Source organism: Vombatus ursinus, unplaced genomic scaffold (assembly GCF_900497805.2).
Source record: "Vombatus ursinus unplaced genomic scaffold, bare-nosed wombat genome assembly UNPS02009205.1, whole genome shotgun sequence".
Classification (NCBI taxonomy): Eukaryota; Metazoa; Chordata; class Mammalia; order Diprotodontia; family Vombatidae; genus Vombatus; species Vombatus ursinus.
This window is the reverse complement of record NW_020948983.1, coordinates 37,244,638-37,257,155: the sequence shown is the minus strand read 5'-3', so window position 1 is coordinate 37,257,155 and position 12,518 is coordinate 37,244,638. Positions and strand designations below refer to the sequence as shown.

General features: G+C 34.5%; 1 protein-coding gene across 2 annotated transcripts in view; it reads right to left on the bottom strand.

Annotated features, from left to right (window-relative positions):
- Positions 1–10,668, bottom strand: part of MCTP2 (multiple C2 and transmembrane domain containing 2) — a 215,893-nt gene extending 205,225 nt beyond the window's left edge. For both annotated transcript variants that reach the window (XM_027852162.1, XM_027852163.1), the window contains exon 1: positions 10,618–10,668. The gene's annotated coding sequence lies outside the window, so the exon portion shown is untranslated. The remainder of the gene's footprint in view (positions 1–10,617) is intronic.
- Between the last annotated feature and the right edge of the window lie 1,850 nt (positions 10,669–12,518).

Here is a 12,518-nt window from a genome sequence, read left to right as displayed (position 1 = left end):
CATTCATTCATTCATTCATTCATTCATTCATTCATTCATTCATTCATTCATCCTGCTGGAAATTCCAAAGATATCAAGGTACATAAAGGGAGAGCCTTTTTTAAACTGTTCTCTACAAAACAGGGATGGTTTCATTTACTTATTTCATATATGATCATAACTAGTCTAAAAGCAAGTGATGAAAAAGAGCTACCTAATTATTCAAAGTTTGAAAATTATTCTCTGTAGGCATATACGTGCATAATGTTTTCAAAACCTGTATTTGTTTACCCCTGCAGACACATAACCATGTTTTTCAATCCAAAAATATATTTGACAAAGATTATTCCTTATGAAGAGTGTTTGTAAAAGCTCTTTTCCTTTTTAAAAGTGGAACTTTCATGAAGTGTCTAGAAAGTTTGATCATCACACTGAGAATACTTAGAGTAGATAAAGAAATGTCCTTTAAAGAAAACCATATCCCAAAAGATATAGAGTCTATGAATCCAAATTGCATATAAATCATAAATAAGGCTAAAAGGGAAGAAACTACCAATCCTACCTTTTCAATATGTTTTATTCCTCACATATGACATTTTTTCTAAACTATTTTTGAGTCACAATCTGAAGAGAGCTAATTATTTAATATGTACATCAGACGGATTCCTTGTTTCTAACCTACCCTCAGCCTATCTTTTGGCTCACATATTCTTCCCTGGGAGCAAAAGTTTAAATGAAAATCTCAATGTGCAATGAAATGTCTGTCTTCACTCCTTCCAACAGATGCTTGAAAACAAATTTAAGGGACTGTTTTCTTTTACTATGAGAAGCAAAAGTTAACAAGTTTACAAGTCAACATGTAACCATGTTCTGGAAAATATTTCCCTTAGACTAGGACATTTGTACACCATTATCTGGCAAACTAGGGCTTTCAGTTAGTGGATTTAGAAGAATATACTATGTTGCCAAGCTCCCATAAAGCAATCAGGATCTTTGCCTGGCAGAGTCCTGAGCCAAGTTACTTAATGGAAGAAGCCTCATTTATTACAGTTTTAAGAGTACACAGTTTTCTAAACTGGCTGTGCAATCAACTAGCCTAATGGAGGGAAAAAAACAACAACTCAAAAATCTTTAAAATACTAAACAGAACAACATTATTGTATAATTCGGAGTTGAAGACAAAGAAATATTAATATGAATGGCAAGAAATTGGGTCTGAGAATGATGAGACTATAGTAAAAAAAAAAAAGATCTGACTTTCAATCACATGAACACAATATTAATTTCCTTAAGTTCCCCTCAAGTAAAAATGCTTCAAAAGAGCTGGGTTTAAAAAAATAATATTTCCTATGACAGAACAGTAAAGCAACTACTCATCATTGGCACCCTCTTTTTGTTTAACCACCAATCTAGCACATTCCCCTTAACTGTACCCTATATTAATGGAGTACTTCACCATTAGCTCAAAGAGTATTACTACATCCTGTGGGAAAAAAAGAAGGGAAAAATGAACTCAATATCCTTAACCCTGAATTGTGTCTATCTTGTCTAAGAAGGAGACAAATATATTCTGGATTCTGCCAGATTATATTGAGGATAATATTCCATTTTACCTGTGATAATTACTAGGATTATCAGTCTACATAGGATCATAGATTTTGAACTGGCCCTCATTTTACAGTTATAGAAATCTAGTCTGAGAAAGGTTAAGTGACTTGCCAAGAGTCACACTGTGTAATATTGTCTGAGGCAGGATTTGAACGTGGGTCTTCCTGAAGAGTCCAGAACTCTATCTGCTACACCACTCAACTACGAAATATTTGTTCAGAATTGACAGCATAGCTTTACAATTGCATAAATAGGGACATTATCAAACTTGAGAACAACTTTGAGAAATGTAGCCATTCAGTTCAATCTCCTGAATATCCTGGAATGCCCCTATTTTTTTTTAAATTAGATACCCTTTCCTGAATCAAAATTTCTCAACCAGTCTGTTGAAGTGTTAATGATTTCTTAGCTCAAATAGCAATTTTGGAATCAATACACATACCCTAGAGAAGCAAAGTCAACAATATTCAGAGAACAATTTCCCTAAGCAGGACAATTTAAATTCTTTCTCTAAAAAAAATGATATTTTAGTGGGGAATAAGATTTTTAATCTAGATATAGTTCTAGGGTGAGTGAGGGTCCCCTATGATCTGAGCACAATTATAGCACAAAAGTGGTATAATTGGCATTAATTTCTTAGGTACATCTTTTTCATATAACTTAAGTTGCTGATATACAAGTAAGGAAGTGGATCAACTGAAAAAGATCTCAAGTATTTCTAAAGTAATTAGAAAAAAAATCTAGGCCATCAGGATCTCCACAAAAACTTATTCTGATTACTTCAATTCAGTAAACATTTATTAAGCTCCTAATATGTGCTAGACACTGTGCTGGGCACTATAGATATGAAGATAAACATTAAATGGCCTTTTCTGTAAGAATTTCTACATTTATAGAAATATATAAATTTGAGGAAGGATGAAGTACTAAAAACTGGAAGTTCAGAGGACTCAGGAAAAGAGCTCTGACTTGAAGGAAGCAAAGGAAGCTAAGAGATGAAAATTAGAAAGTAAAAGGCTACAGGCCAGAGGGATAGACAGCAGAATGTAGGTGGAATTCTGGGAACAGCTGGTAGTCCAGTTTGAGTGGAAGGTAGATGTCATAGAGGGAGGTACTATGAAATAAGTCTGAAAGGGTAGTTAGGAGTCAGATTGTGGAGAGTTTTAAGTGTCAGGCTAAAAAACTAAAACACAATCCTACATGGGAATAGGGCTTAAAAGTTTGGCTTTCTCTTTGGTCTCATGGAATTGAAGTTTTATCTTTTACCTGATGCCTAAAATTATTTGAGAGTAATTTATCATCTTGGGGCAGCCAGGTGGCACAATGGATCAAGTATTGGGCTTGGAATCAGAAAGACTCGTCGTCATGAGTTCAAATCTGGCTTCAGACACTTACTAGCTGTGTGACCCTAGGTAAGTCACTTAATCCTATTTGCCCCAGTTCCTCATCTGTAAAACATGTTAGAGAAGGAAATGGCAAACCACTCCAGTGTCTGTACCAAGAAAATGCCAAAATGGGGTCATGAAGAGTTGGACATGACTAAACACATAAAGAGGGATCCTGGTTAGGCAGATAAAGAACTAACCTCAGAGTCAAGAAAAAACTAGCTCAAGTCTAGTCTTTGACACATGAACCTCTCAGTACCCTGGCAACTCTGTAAGATTCTAAGTTCCATACCAGTTGCTTGCATTAATTAATTGGGTATGTAACTAAAAACTAGAAAAAGAACAAATTAAAAGCCCCCAATTAAATGCCAAAATGGAAATCCTGAAAACTCAAAGGAGAAATTAATAAAATTGAAAGTTAAAAAATTGAACATTGAACTAAATAAATGAAAATAGGAGGTGGTTTTATTTTAAAAAATAAACCACAAGTTAATCTGATTAAAAAATAAACAAAATTAAATTAAAATTAAATTATCAAGTATCAAATATGAAAAAAGTGACTGCATCATCAATGAAAATGAAATTAAAGCAATTATTATGAGCTATTTTGCCCAATTGTGTGCCAATAAAATTGACAATATAAATGAAATGGATGAATATTTACAAAAATGTAAATTGTCCAGGTTAGTAGAGAAGGAAACAGAATGCTTAAATAATCTCATCTTAGAAAAAGAAGTTGAAAAAGACATAAATAAGCTCCCTAAGAAAAAGTCCCTAGGACAAGATGTATTTGTAAACAAGTTCTACCAAACATTTAAAGAACAATTAATTCTAATGCTATATAAACTATTTGAAAAAAATAGGTAAAGAAGTCCTACCAATTTCCTTCCATGACACAAATATAGTTTTGATACCTAAAACAGGGAAATCAAAAATAAACAATAAAATTCTAGCTCAATTTCCCCAATGAATATGTATGCAAAAATTTTAAATAAAATACTTGCAAGGAGGTTATAGCACTATATCCTAAAGATATACAGTATTGATTCAATGGGATTTATACCAGGAATACAAGGCTGGCTCAATATTAGAAAAAGTATCAGCATAATTAACCATATTAACAACAAAAACAACAAAAACCATATGATTTTATCAATAGCTGAAGAAAAAGCTTTTGACAAAATACAACATGACGATGAAGGGGGTGGTTTCAGAAATACTAGAAAGTATTGGAATAAACAGGGGAAATTGCCTCTCAAATCTTTGGATAAGGGAAAAGTTCATATTCAAGTGAGAAATGGGGAGGATTACAGGAGTTAAAATGTTTAATTTTGACTGTATTAAATTAGTTTTTGCACAAACAAAACCAATGCAGCCAAATTAGAAGAAAAGCAGGAGATTGGGAGTGGGGGTGGAATTTACAGCATTTCCCTGATAAAGGTCTCATTTCTCAAATATATAGGGGACTGAGTCAAATTTATAAAAATAAGAGTCATTCCCCAATTTATAAATGGTCAAATGATATAAATAGGCAGGTTTCAGAAGAATTCATATGCTATCAATAGCATATAAAAATGTTCTTAATTACTAATAATTAAAGAGATACAAATTAAAAACAACTCTGAGGTACCTATCAGGTTGCCTGACATGACAGAAAAGGAAAATGATAAACGCTAGAGAGGATATAGAAAAATAGGCACACTAAGGTACCTTTGGCAGAAATGTGAACTGGTCTAACCATTCTGGGGAAAAATTTGGAACTATGTCCAAAGGGCTATAAAACTATGCATATTCTTTGAACCAGAAATACTACTGCTAGGTCTGTATCTCAAAGAAATCAAAGAAAAAGAAAAAGGTCCTATATGAACAAAACTATTTATAGCAGCTGTGTTTATAGTGACAACAAATTGGAAAATGAAGGAATGCCCATCAATTGGGGAATGGATGAACAAGTTGTGGTCTATGACTGTGATAGAATATTATTTTACTGTATGAAATGATGAAGGAGATGGTTTCAGAAACACCTGCAAAGACTTATAAGAACTGATGCAAAATAGAGTGAGCAGAACCAGGAGACAGTTGTGCATAGTCACAGCCATATTGTAGCAATAGTCAACTGTGAAAAATTTAACTACTCTAATCAGTGCAATGGTCCATGACAATACCAAAGGACACATGAAGAAAAAATGCTATCCACCTCCAGAGAGAGAACTGCTGAAGTTTTAAGTGCAAATTGAAGCATGTTTCTTCACTTTATTTTTCTTGCTTTTTTTTTGCAACATGGCTAAAATGGAATGTATTTTGCATGACTTCACATATATAAAGGATACCATATTGCTTGCCTTCTCAGTAGGTGGGGTAGAAACTGGAGAAAGGGAGAGAATTTGGAATTGAACATCAAAAATAAATGTTTAAAAAAGGGAAAATATTATAATATAAAATAGGGTTATGTTTTCCAGTCCTTATTCAATATTCCTTCCACTATATAATGCTTTTTCTTGGGGTTAGAGGTCCAAGGGATAAGATAAGAATAGATCCTAGAACCTAAGGAATAAAACCAATGGTGACATTCTCTATACTAATGTAAAGAAGAAGCAACAAAATAATGAATGAGATTAGATGTGATCCTCACTTAAAACTGTAATTTCAAAATGGCTCACAGTTTAGGGCTCCCATATGGGAGAATCCGTCACAAAAGAATTAATGGGGACTAAATTATAATCTTGGCAAACATAACCCATCAAAAGGTAATGTTACAGTAAAAGAAGAAGTAAAGAAAGGAATTACTCTCTATCATACTTATTGAATGCTGTAGAAGGACTAGCAAAGAACACTGTGAATCTACATAACTTTCCCATGTCTTTAGACAAAAATATCCCTAAACTAAGGAAGTATAACTCACCAATCTATATTAGCTACAAGTAAAGATACTTTTGGCAACATCCAGTTTCCTTTTTCTGTTATCTTGTTTTTGAAACAATTTTCTGATGTTGTTCCCCTGATTAGACTTATCATTCAGAAACAGAGCATCCTGTGAACCTGGCAAGTCATGATTCTCTGGTCAGGTTTTCTAATAAATTCATAAATCCACATTCTGATTCAGAAATCTGGCTTATTAAACTCAGTCTCCAATCACCCTGGTAAAATCAAGCTATGTGAACCTGAAAACTGAGGTCTAGGTTATTTGATCCTTTCTCCCCACAAGAATTAGCTCCCTGCAGACTGGACTTCCAGAAATTATGTCTCCAGTCCCTGAGGAAGTTAATCTACTCTGTTCTGGAACACATAGTTGTATTAAGGTACACTAGGGCTGAGTTGTCCTAGTTGCTGAGTGAGTCAAACTTACCTACTTCACTTGATTTACCACACAGCAGATCATGTCTCACATCCCATTCAGCTTAGGAGAAACAGCATTTTCATTTCCTAGTCTAGCAGCAGTAATTAAACCAATACTGCCACTGGTCCTATAAGAGGCACGTCAGTCTGCTGTCCCATATTCCCTGACTCTGCAGAACAACATTCCCTTTTCTGGCCTCCACTACCCTATATTTATTGTCTCCTCCATTAGAATAAAAGCTTCTTGAGGGAAGTGAATGTTTCATATTTGTTTTCTAATAGTTTAGAATGCACAGAGGACTTTACAAATGATTTTTCATTCATTCTTTCATGGTGATCTCATGGAGCCAGCCAGGAGTCCCAGCCTTAAACATCCAACTCAATTTATCCTGTTGAAGGTTAACATTTCATTTGGTTATTAAGGGCCTTCTAGTTCTTCTTCTGGCAATTTGATTATAGTTACCTCTCCCAAAATAGCTATATATCACTGAAGAGCATATTCTTCCATTTTCTTTTCTCCTTTATTCCTACTTTTTGCTTTCTCTCCTCAAAATGTGTTGATCAGTTAAGGAAAATGTGATCAGGATTATAGAACAAAGGTATGTTTAGGGATCAGAGAGAAAATTCTTCCTCCTTGCTCATATCAAGTCATCATTAAAATTAGTTTTCTGGTCCTCAAATCCAAATGTGTCAAGTGTAATGAAAATGTTTCCTAAACATTACATGTGCTCCAACCAAGCACTACCTGCTTATGTGAGCAAGACTTAGACACAGAGGAAAACATAATAATAAAAATCCTAAAGCTTCAGAGGCCAACATCTGGAGGAGGACTAATAGTTGTCAATAGTGCTTCATCACAAACAAGTGAAGAGAAACAAACAAGGTCAAACAGAAAAGGTAAATTTCATTAAGGAGCAAAAGATCCCAAAATACAGGCTAGCAAACAAGGCCAAGAAAATTCAATTAAACAGAATTAGTCGTGATCCTGCCTGGAGCATGAGAGAGAAATGAACTGAACAACAGAACATTTAATATACACTTTCCAGAAGACTCAGATTAAAAAGTGAACAATGTAATCTCTGCATAAGCAAATGTTCAAATCCTTGACAAAATCAATGATTCAAATTGACAAAGAATAAATAGCTCTCACCTTTCAGTGGCCAGGAAATTTCTCTGGCAGCAGAGGTATCAAAACAGATACAGCTACTGGGAGTGGATTATGGAGAAGCAAAGAATCAGGCTTAGAACTGTAAGGAATCTTAAGAAGTTATTGGGGACAATCTCTAACAATGTGAAAATGCTGTGCCATCCTCAAAGAAGCATCACGCAATCACTTGCCATTCTGAGAAGCTCCCTATTAAACAAAGCAAAGCATCCCATCATCGGACAGGTCTAGTTATTTGTACCGAAGCAAAAATATGCCTCTTTATGTCTTTTGCTTTACTCCTATTCTCTGGAACAAAAATAAGCTCAACTTCTACAAGTACTTGAAGGTAACAATCATATTTCTCTTAGTCTCTTTGCTAGTTTATGTAGGAAAAGGACTGAACCTGTGATTTCATTAGTGTAGGGAATTCCTGGATGGGGAAATTGTCTCTACTAATCTAAGTCAGATGCTTATCTGCAATTTATTATCTTAAAAAGTTAGAATTGTGATGTAATATTTATTTTCTGTACCTTTATATTGATTAACACAGGTCTGTGCATATATCTGATATTCAATAAATACTTGTTGAACAAAATGCCCCTTACCCACATCCATTACTGCGTGAACCATTTTTTTTATTTCCAAAATATTTGTTTGCCCTCATGAAGATAAAAACTTAAAGTCTAGATATCAAGTAATATGGAGAAGTAATTGTGTAGCCTATTCAAAATGTGCAATGGAAACATCAGCAACAACAACAAAAAAAAAATTACCATCCTAGATTCAGAGATATTTGATGGCTTACCTAATCACAGAACTTCAGAATTGGAAGGGAATTCAGTGAATATTTACTCTAAACCGTATACAATAAAGAATCTCCACTATAACATACCTAACAGATGGTCATGCAGGCCATTTTAAAGGTGAACAATGAGAGAGAAAACTGCTACCTTCCACTTCTATACAGTTGCAATTGTTAGGAAATTGATTTCTTCTTTGTTGTTTCTAAACATTACTCTTACTTTTGTCCCCTAATGCTAGATGAAACAAAACTAATTCCCCCTTCCATAAAATAGCCCTTTAAGTATTTGATTTCAGCTATCATATCCACTGGAGTTATCCGTTTTCCATGTTAACTGTCCACAGTTCCTTTAAACGATTTTCATATGGCATGGATTTCAGGCCTTTAACTTTTCTGGTTGACTTCCTCTGAGTGTCCTCCAATTTATAAATGTTATACTTAAACTGTGGTTACCAGAACTAAACACAATACTCCAGATGTAGTCTGATGAGGGCAAAGTACAAAACGGCAGATACTTGCTTATTCCTGGAATCCAGGCCTCTTTTGAAGCAGTCTAAGGTCTCTTTAGCACTGTTGGGTGTCATATCAGATTTTTTTTTCAGAAAAAAGAATTTTTTTTAAACATGCACACCTCACCATTATACATTCATCAAGTTAACTTTTTTAATATATTCATGAGATTAGTTTATCCCTATTGGTTGAATCTTATTAGAAGGAGGGCAGTGTTCTAGTCTGCCATAATCTTTTTGGATCTTGATTCTGTCATGCACCATGTTAGAATAATATAAAGATGTATTAAGGCATATCACTTCTGAATAAAAAATTATTCATAACAGAGAAAAACCTGCCATACTTCAAATGTCCTGGTTTGCGCTTTCATCACTTCAACATTCTATCACTAGCTGAATCAATGAGGGGGTGATTGGTTTTCCTTGAGATTTCTGCAAGTGGAGGTGTAACAGAGGTGAAAAGAGAGGGATTCTGAGATTAAGATCCTTGTTTCTCACCATATGAGAGTTCCAAATGAGCATACTTCTGGAACTTATAGAAGTGAAGACACTGAAAATATTTTTCAGCAGATAAGGGCAATTAAGAGGAATGTCTAATAATAGGCCCAGACTTGAATGTATGAATCCTTCCCACCTAACATTCCAAGATGTCCCAGGTGGTTAAGAAAGCATTACATTTGCATAAAAGTATTGTGAATCCAACAACCAATTACCAGAGTGGGAAAAATGGTGGCCAACAATTGTTGTCAACAAAAGGCTCTAAAGTTTTCAAAGTACTTTACCTATATGATCTCACTGGTCCCCATCATTTTAAATAAAAACAAGGGATGATTCTGGGAATAAATTCAAAATTTGAAAAAAAAATACCTTTAATATAATCATACTACAGAAGGTGGCACAGTGAATAGAGTACTGGGCTAGAGTCAGGAAGACCAGACTTCAGATCTGGCCTCAAACACTTACTAGCTGTGTGACCCTAGGCAAGTCATTTAACCCTATCTGCCTCAGTTCCTTATCTATAAAATGAGCTGGAAAAGGAAATGGCAAAGCACGCCAGTATCTTTGCCAAGAAAACCCCAGAAAGAGGCAAACATGACCGAGATGACTAAACAACATTACACAATTTACTATTACTGCGGGGATTTCTTTGGTTTATTGAACACACAATATCTTAAGCACTCTGGTCCCAAAATATTTTCCTAACCTGCATAAGTCAACTGCAGAAATCTTCCATCATCTATTATAGGAATAATTACACTCTCTCTAAACAAAAGATAGATAGATAGAGAGAGAGAAACACAGAAAAAGAGAAGAAAAATGATAATTCTAGCATGCCAAAAATAAATTTGATGAACTAAGTCCCTTATTCCATATTAATAAACTTTACTGTGTTCACCTATTACTCCTGCATAAAAATGTTATGCTGCTCCTTTAACAATGTGGAGGGAGGGATATTCATTTAGGAGGAACGGAATAACATTGAAACCTACCTTCTCTTCTTTCTGTTTCTATAACATTGAATTCTGTTTCCAAGAATATCCTACAGAGGATGGTAATAATACACAAGCAGTAGGACAAAGTGGTCTTTAACCTAAATGAGTTTATAAACTAGACACATAAAATGCCTGGAAAATGACGTACATAAGTGGAGGATAGCATGATTTATCTGTGACAAATGTTTCTAAATCCCAATGGTAATATAGCTGTAAGAGAGATGGAAAATTGCTACCTTTTCTAATTTGTTCATTAAGCCAGAAATACAATTTCTTTTTGTCCATACAGTCCTGTTCAAGAAAACAACAACAGTATGGAGAAGGTGTTGATCTGTGTTGATAGAGGACATTTCTTTACCTGAGACTTTCCTCTCCCAATGGAATCACAGGTTCCGTCCATATCCTTTTTTCCTGTCTGGAATCCAGAAGGCAGAACCAGGAGCGATGAAGAGATGTTACCCAAAAAATGCACAGTTAGGTTCGATGTCAGAAAAAAACAAAACAAAACAAAAAACTTTGTCCAGAAGTTAAGTGGGCTGCCTCAAGAGGTGGTGGTTTCTACTAGAGGCTGGTCAGTTACTTGTAAGGTAACTCTTTCATGTATCCATTGGACTAGCTGGTCTGATGAGATAAATAAACTGAATTTCTGTCAAGTTACAGATCACTGCCAATGAAATAATTTTAAAACAATGTACACTTCTGTAACTTAACTGACTCTTCTCCAATTTTTTGTCAACTCTGGACTTCCTAATGCATCCCATTCCAATGGCACCATTTTTTAATAAAGATATTATTTCAAGTATCAACAACAGCCTCTGTTTACCCAAGTATTTCAGTGGGGTGAAAGGTTGCCTTGTGTTCCAACTCATGCAAAAACCCTTGCATATAGTAATGCAGTTGATTATATTTTTAACTCTTCTCAAATTCTCAAACTTGGAAAAATTTACTCAGGATCAAAGTGACTATAGATCATTTGAATGACAAAGTGGGGTTGGAGGGAAGTTTGTGCTTCAGACTATATGGCTGGTCTATAAAGTAGGAACTATCAGGAGTCAAACTACAGAGGGTCATAGCTACCTTGTACAATCAATCTTTCACAAAAGTCTTCATATTTCCAGTCACATAGCAAGCACTTAACCAAATGCTTGTTAACTATCTTTGCCCAAGTTCTACTTAGGGTCTTAAGAGATAGGAAACTACTTGGCCCTTAAAAAAAAAGAGACAAAAAGAAGAAACTAAAAATGCAATCCTGTTAGCATATATGTGAAGAAACTGTTTATGAAATTTGCTCTTGGACAACCATTCCAGTATCCCTGCCAAGAAAACCCCGAATGGGGTCATGAAGAGTCAGACACAACTGAGAAATGATGCAACAACCAAAGTCAGTGATGGAGAAACTGCAAAGTAATTTTATAATTCTATTTGGAAATAGTCAGACCTATGTAAGAGCACAACATCTAAAGTTGGCCTATTTAATTTCAGAAGAACAGTAAGAATTTAAGAGAAGTTGCAGAGGCACACAAATTAAATTATTATAAATTTGAAAAATATGGTCAAGACCGCTTTGTCAAATAAAGCCTGAGGACCCCTCCTCAGAATTCTGTCTTAAAATAATTAAAAGAAGTGCTAAATTTCACCAAGAAGGTAATGAAAATGAAGATGTATTTTTCTTATCCAAGCTCAAAGACCCCCTGAAATCTATCTAAAGATCCTCTTAGGCTAAGAACCCCCAATCTATAAGGAAAGATGAATAAATTGTAATGATTGGACCTGGGGAGAATAGAAGTGTAAGGATAATTTAGTATATACTAATATATATATGAACACAGTAAAGTATAAGGAGAGTGGTACCAGATCAGTTCTATTTTCTAGAAAGGATGGAGTAAAGAGGGATGGTCTTAGCTATACAATGATTTTGTAAACATAGTAAAATCTGATTTTTAACAGATGTAATTTAACATTCTACATAGACATGATTTAACAGACTACAGAAAAAACAAATTGGAAGGTCTTGTTCTATAAATGTTTAAAAATTGGATAAATGTTTCAGTCATTCATTCAACACTTTTTTCTGACTATTGAGTACAAATCATTGTAATAGACATTCTGGGGATGAGAAAAAAAATAATATGGTTCTAGTCTTCAGAGATAATGGGCATACTATGTGTGTGTACATATATATATAATATATATACATACATATATAAATAAATAATTATAAGACAAAAAAGTAGCTAAATGTCATCAGGCAGTACAATG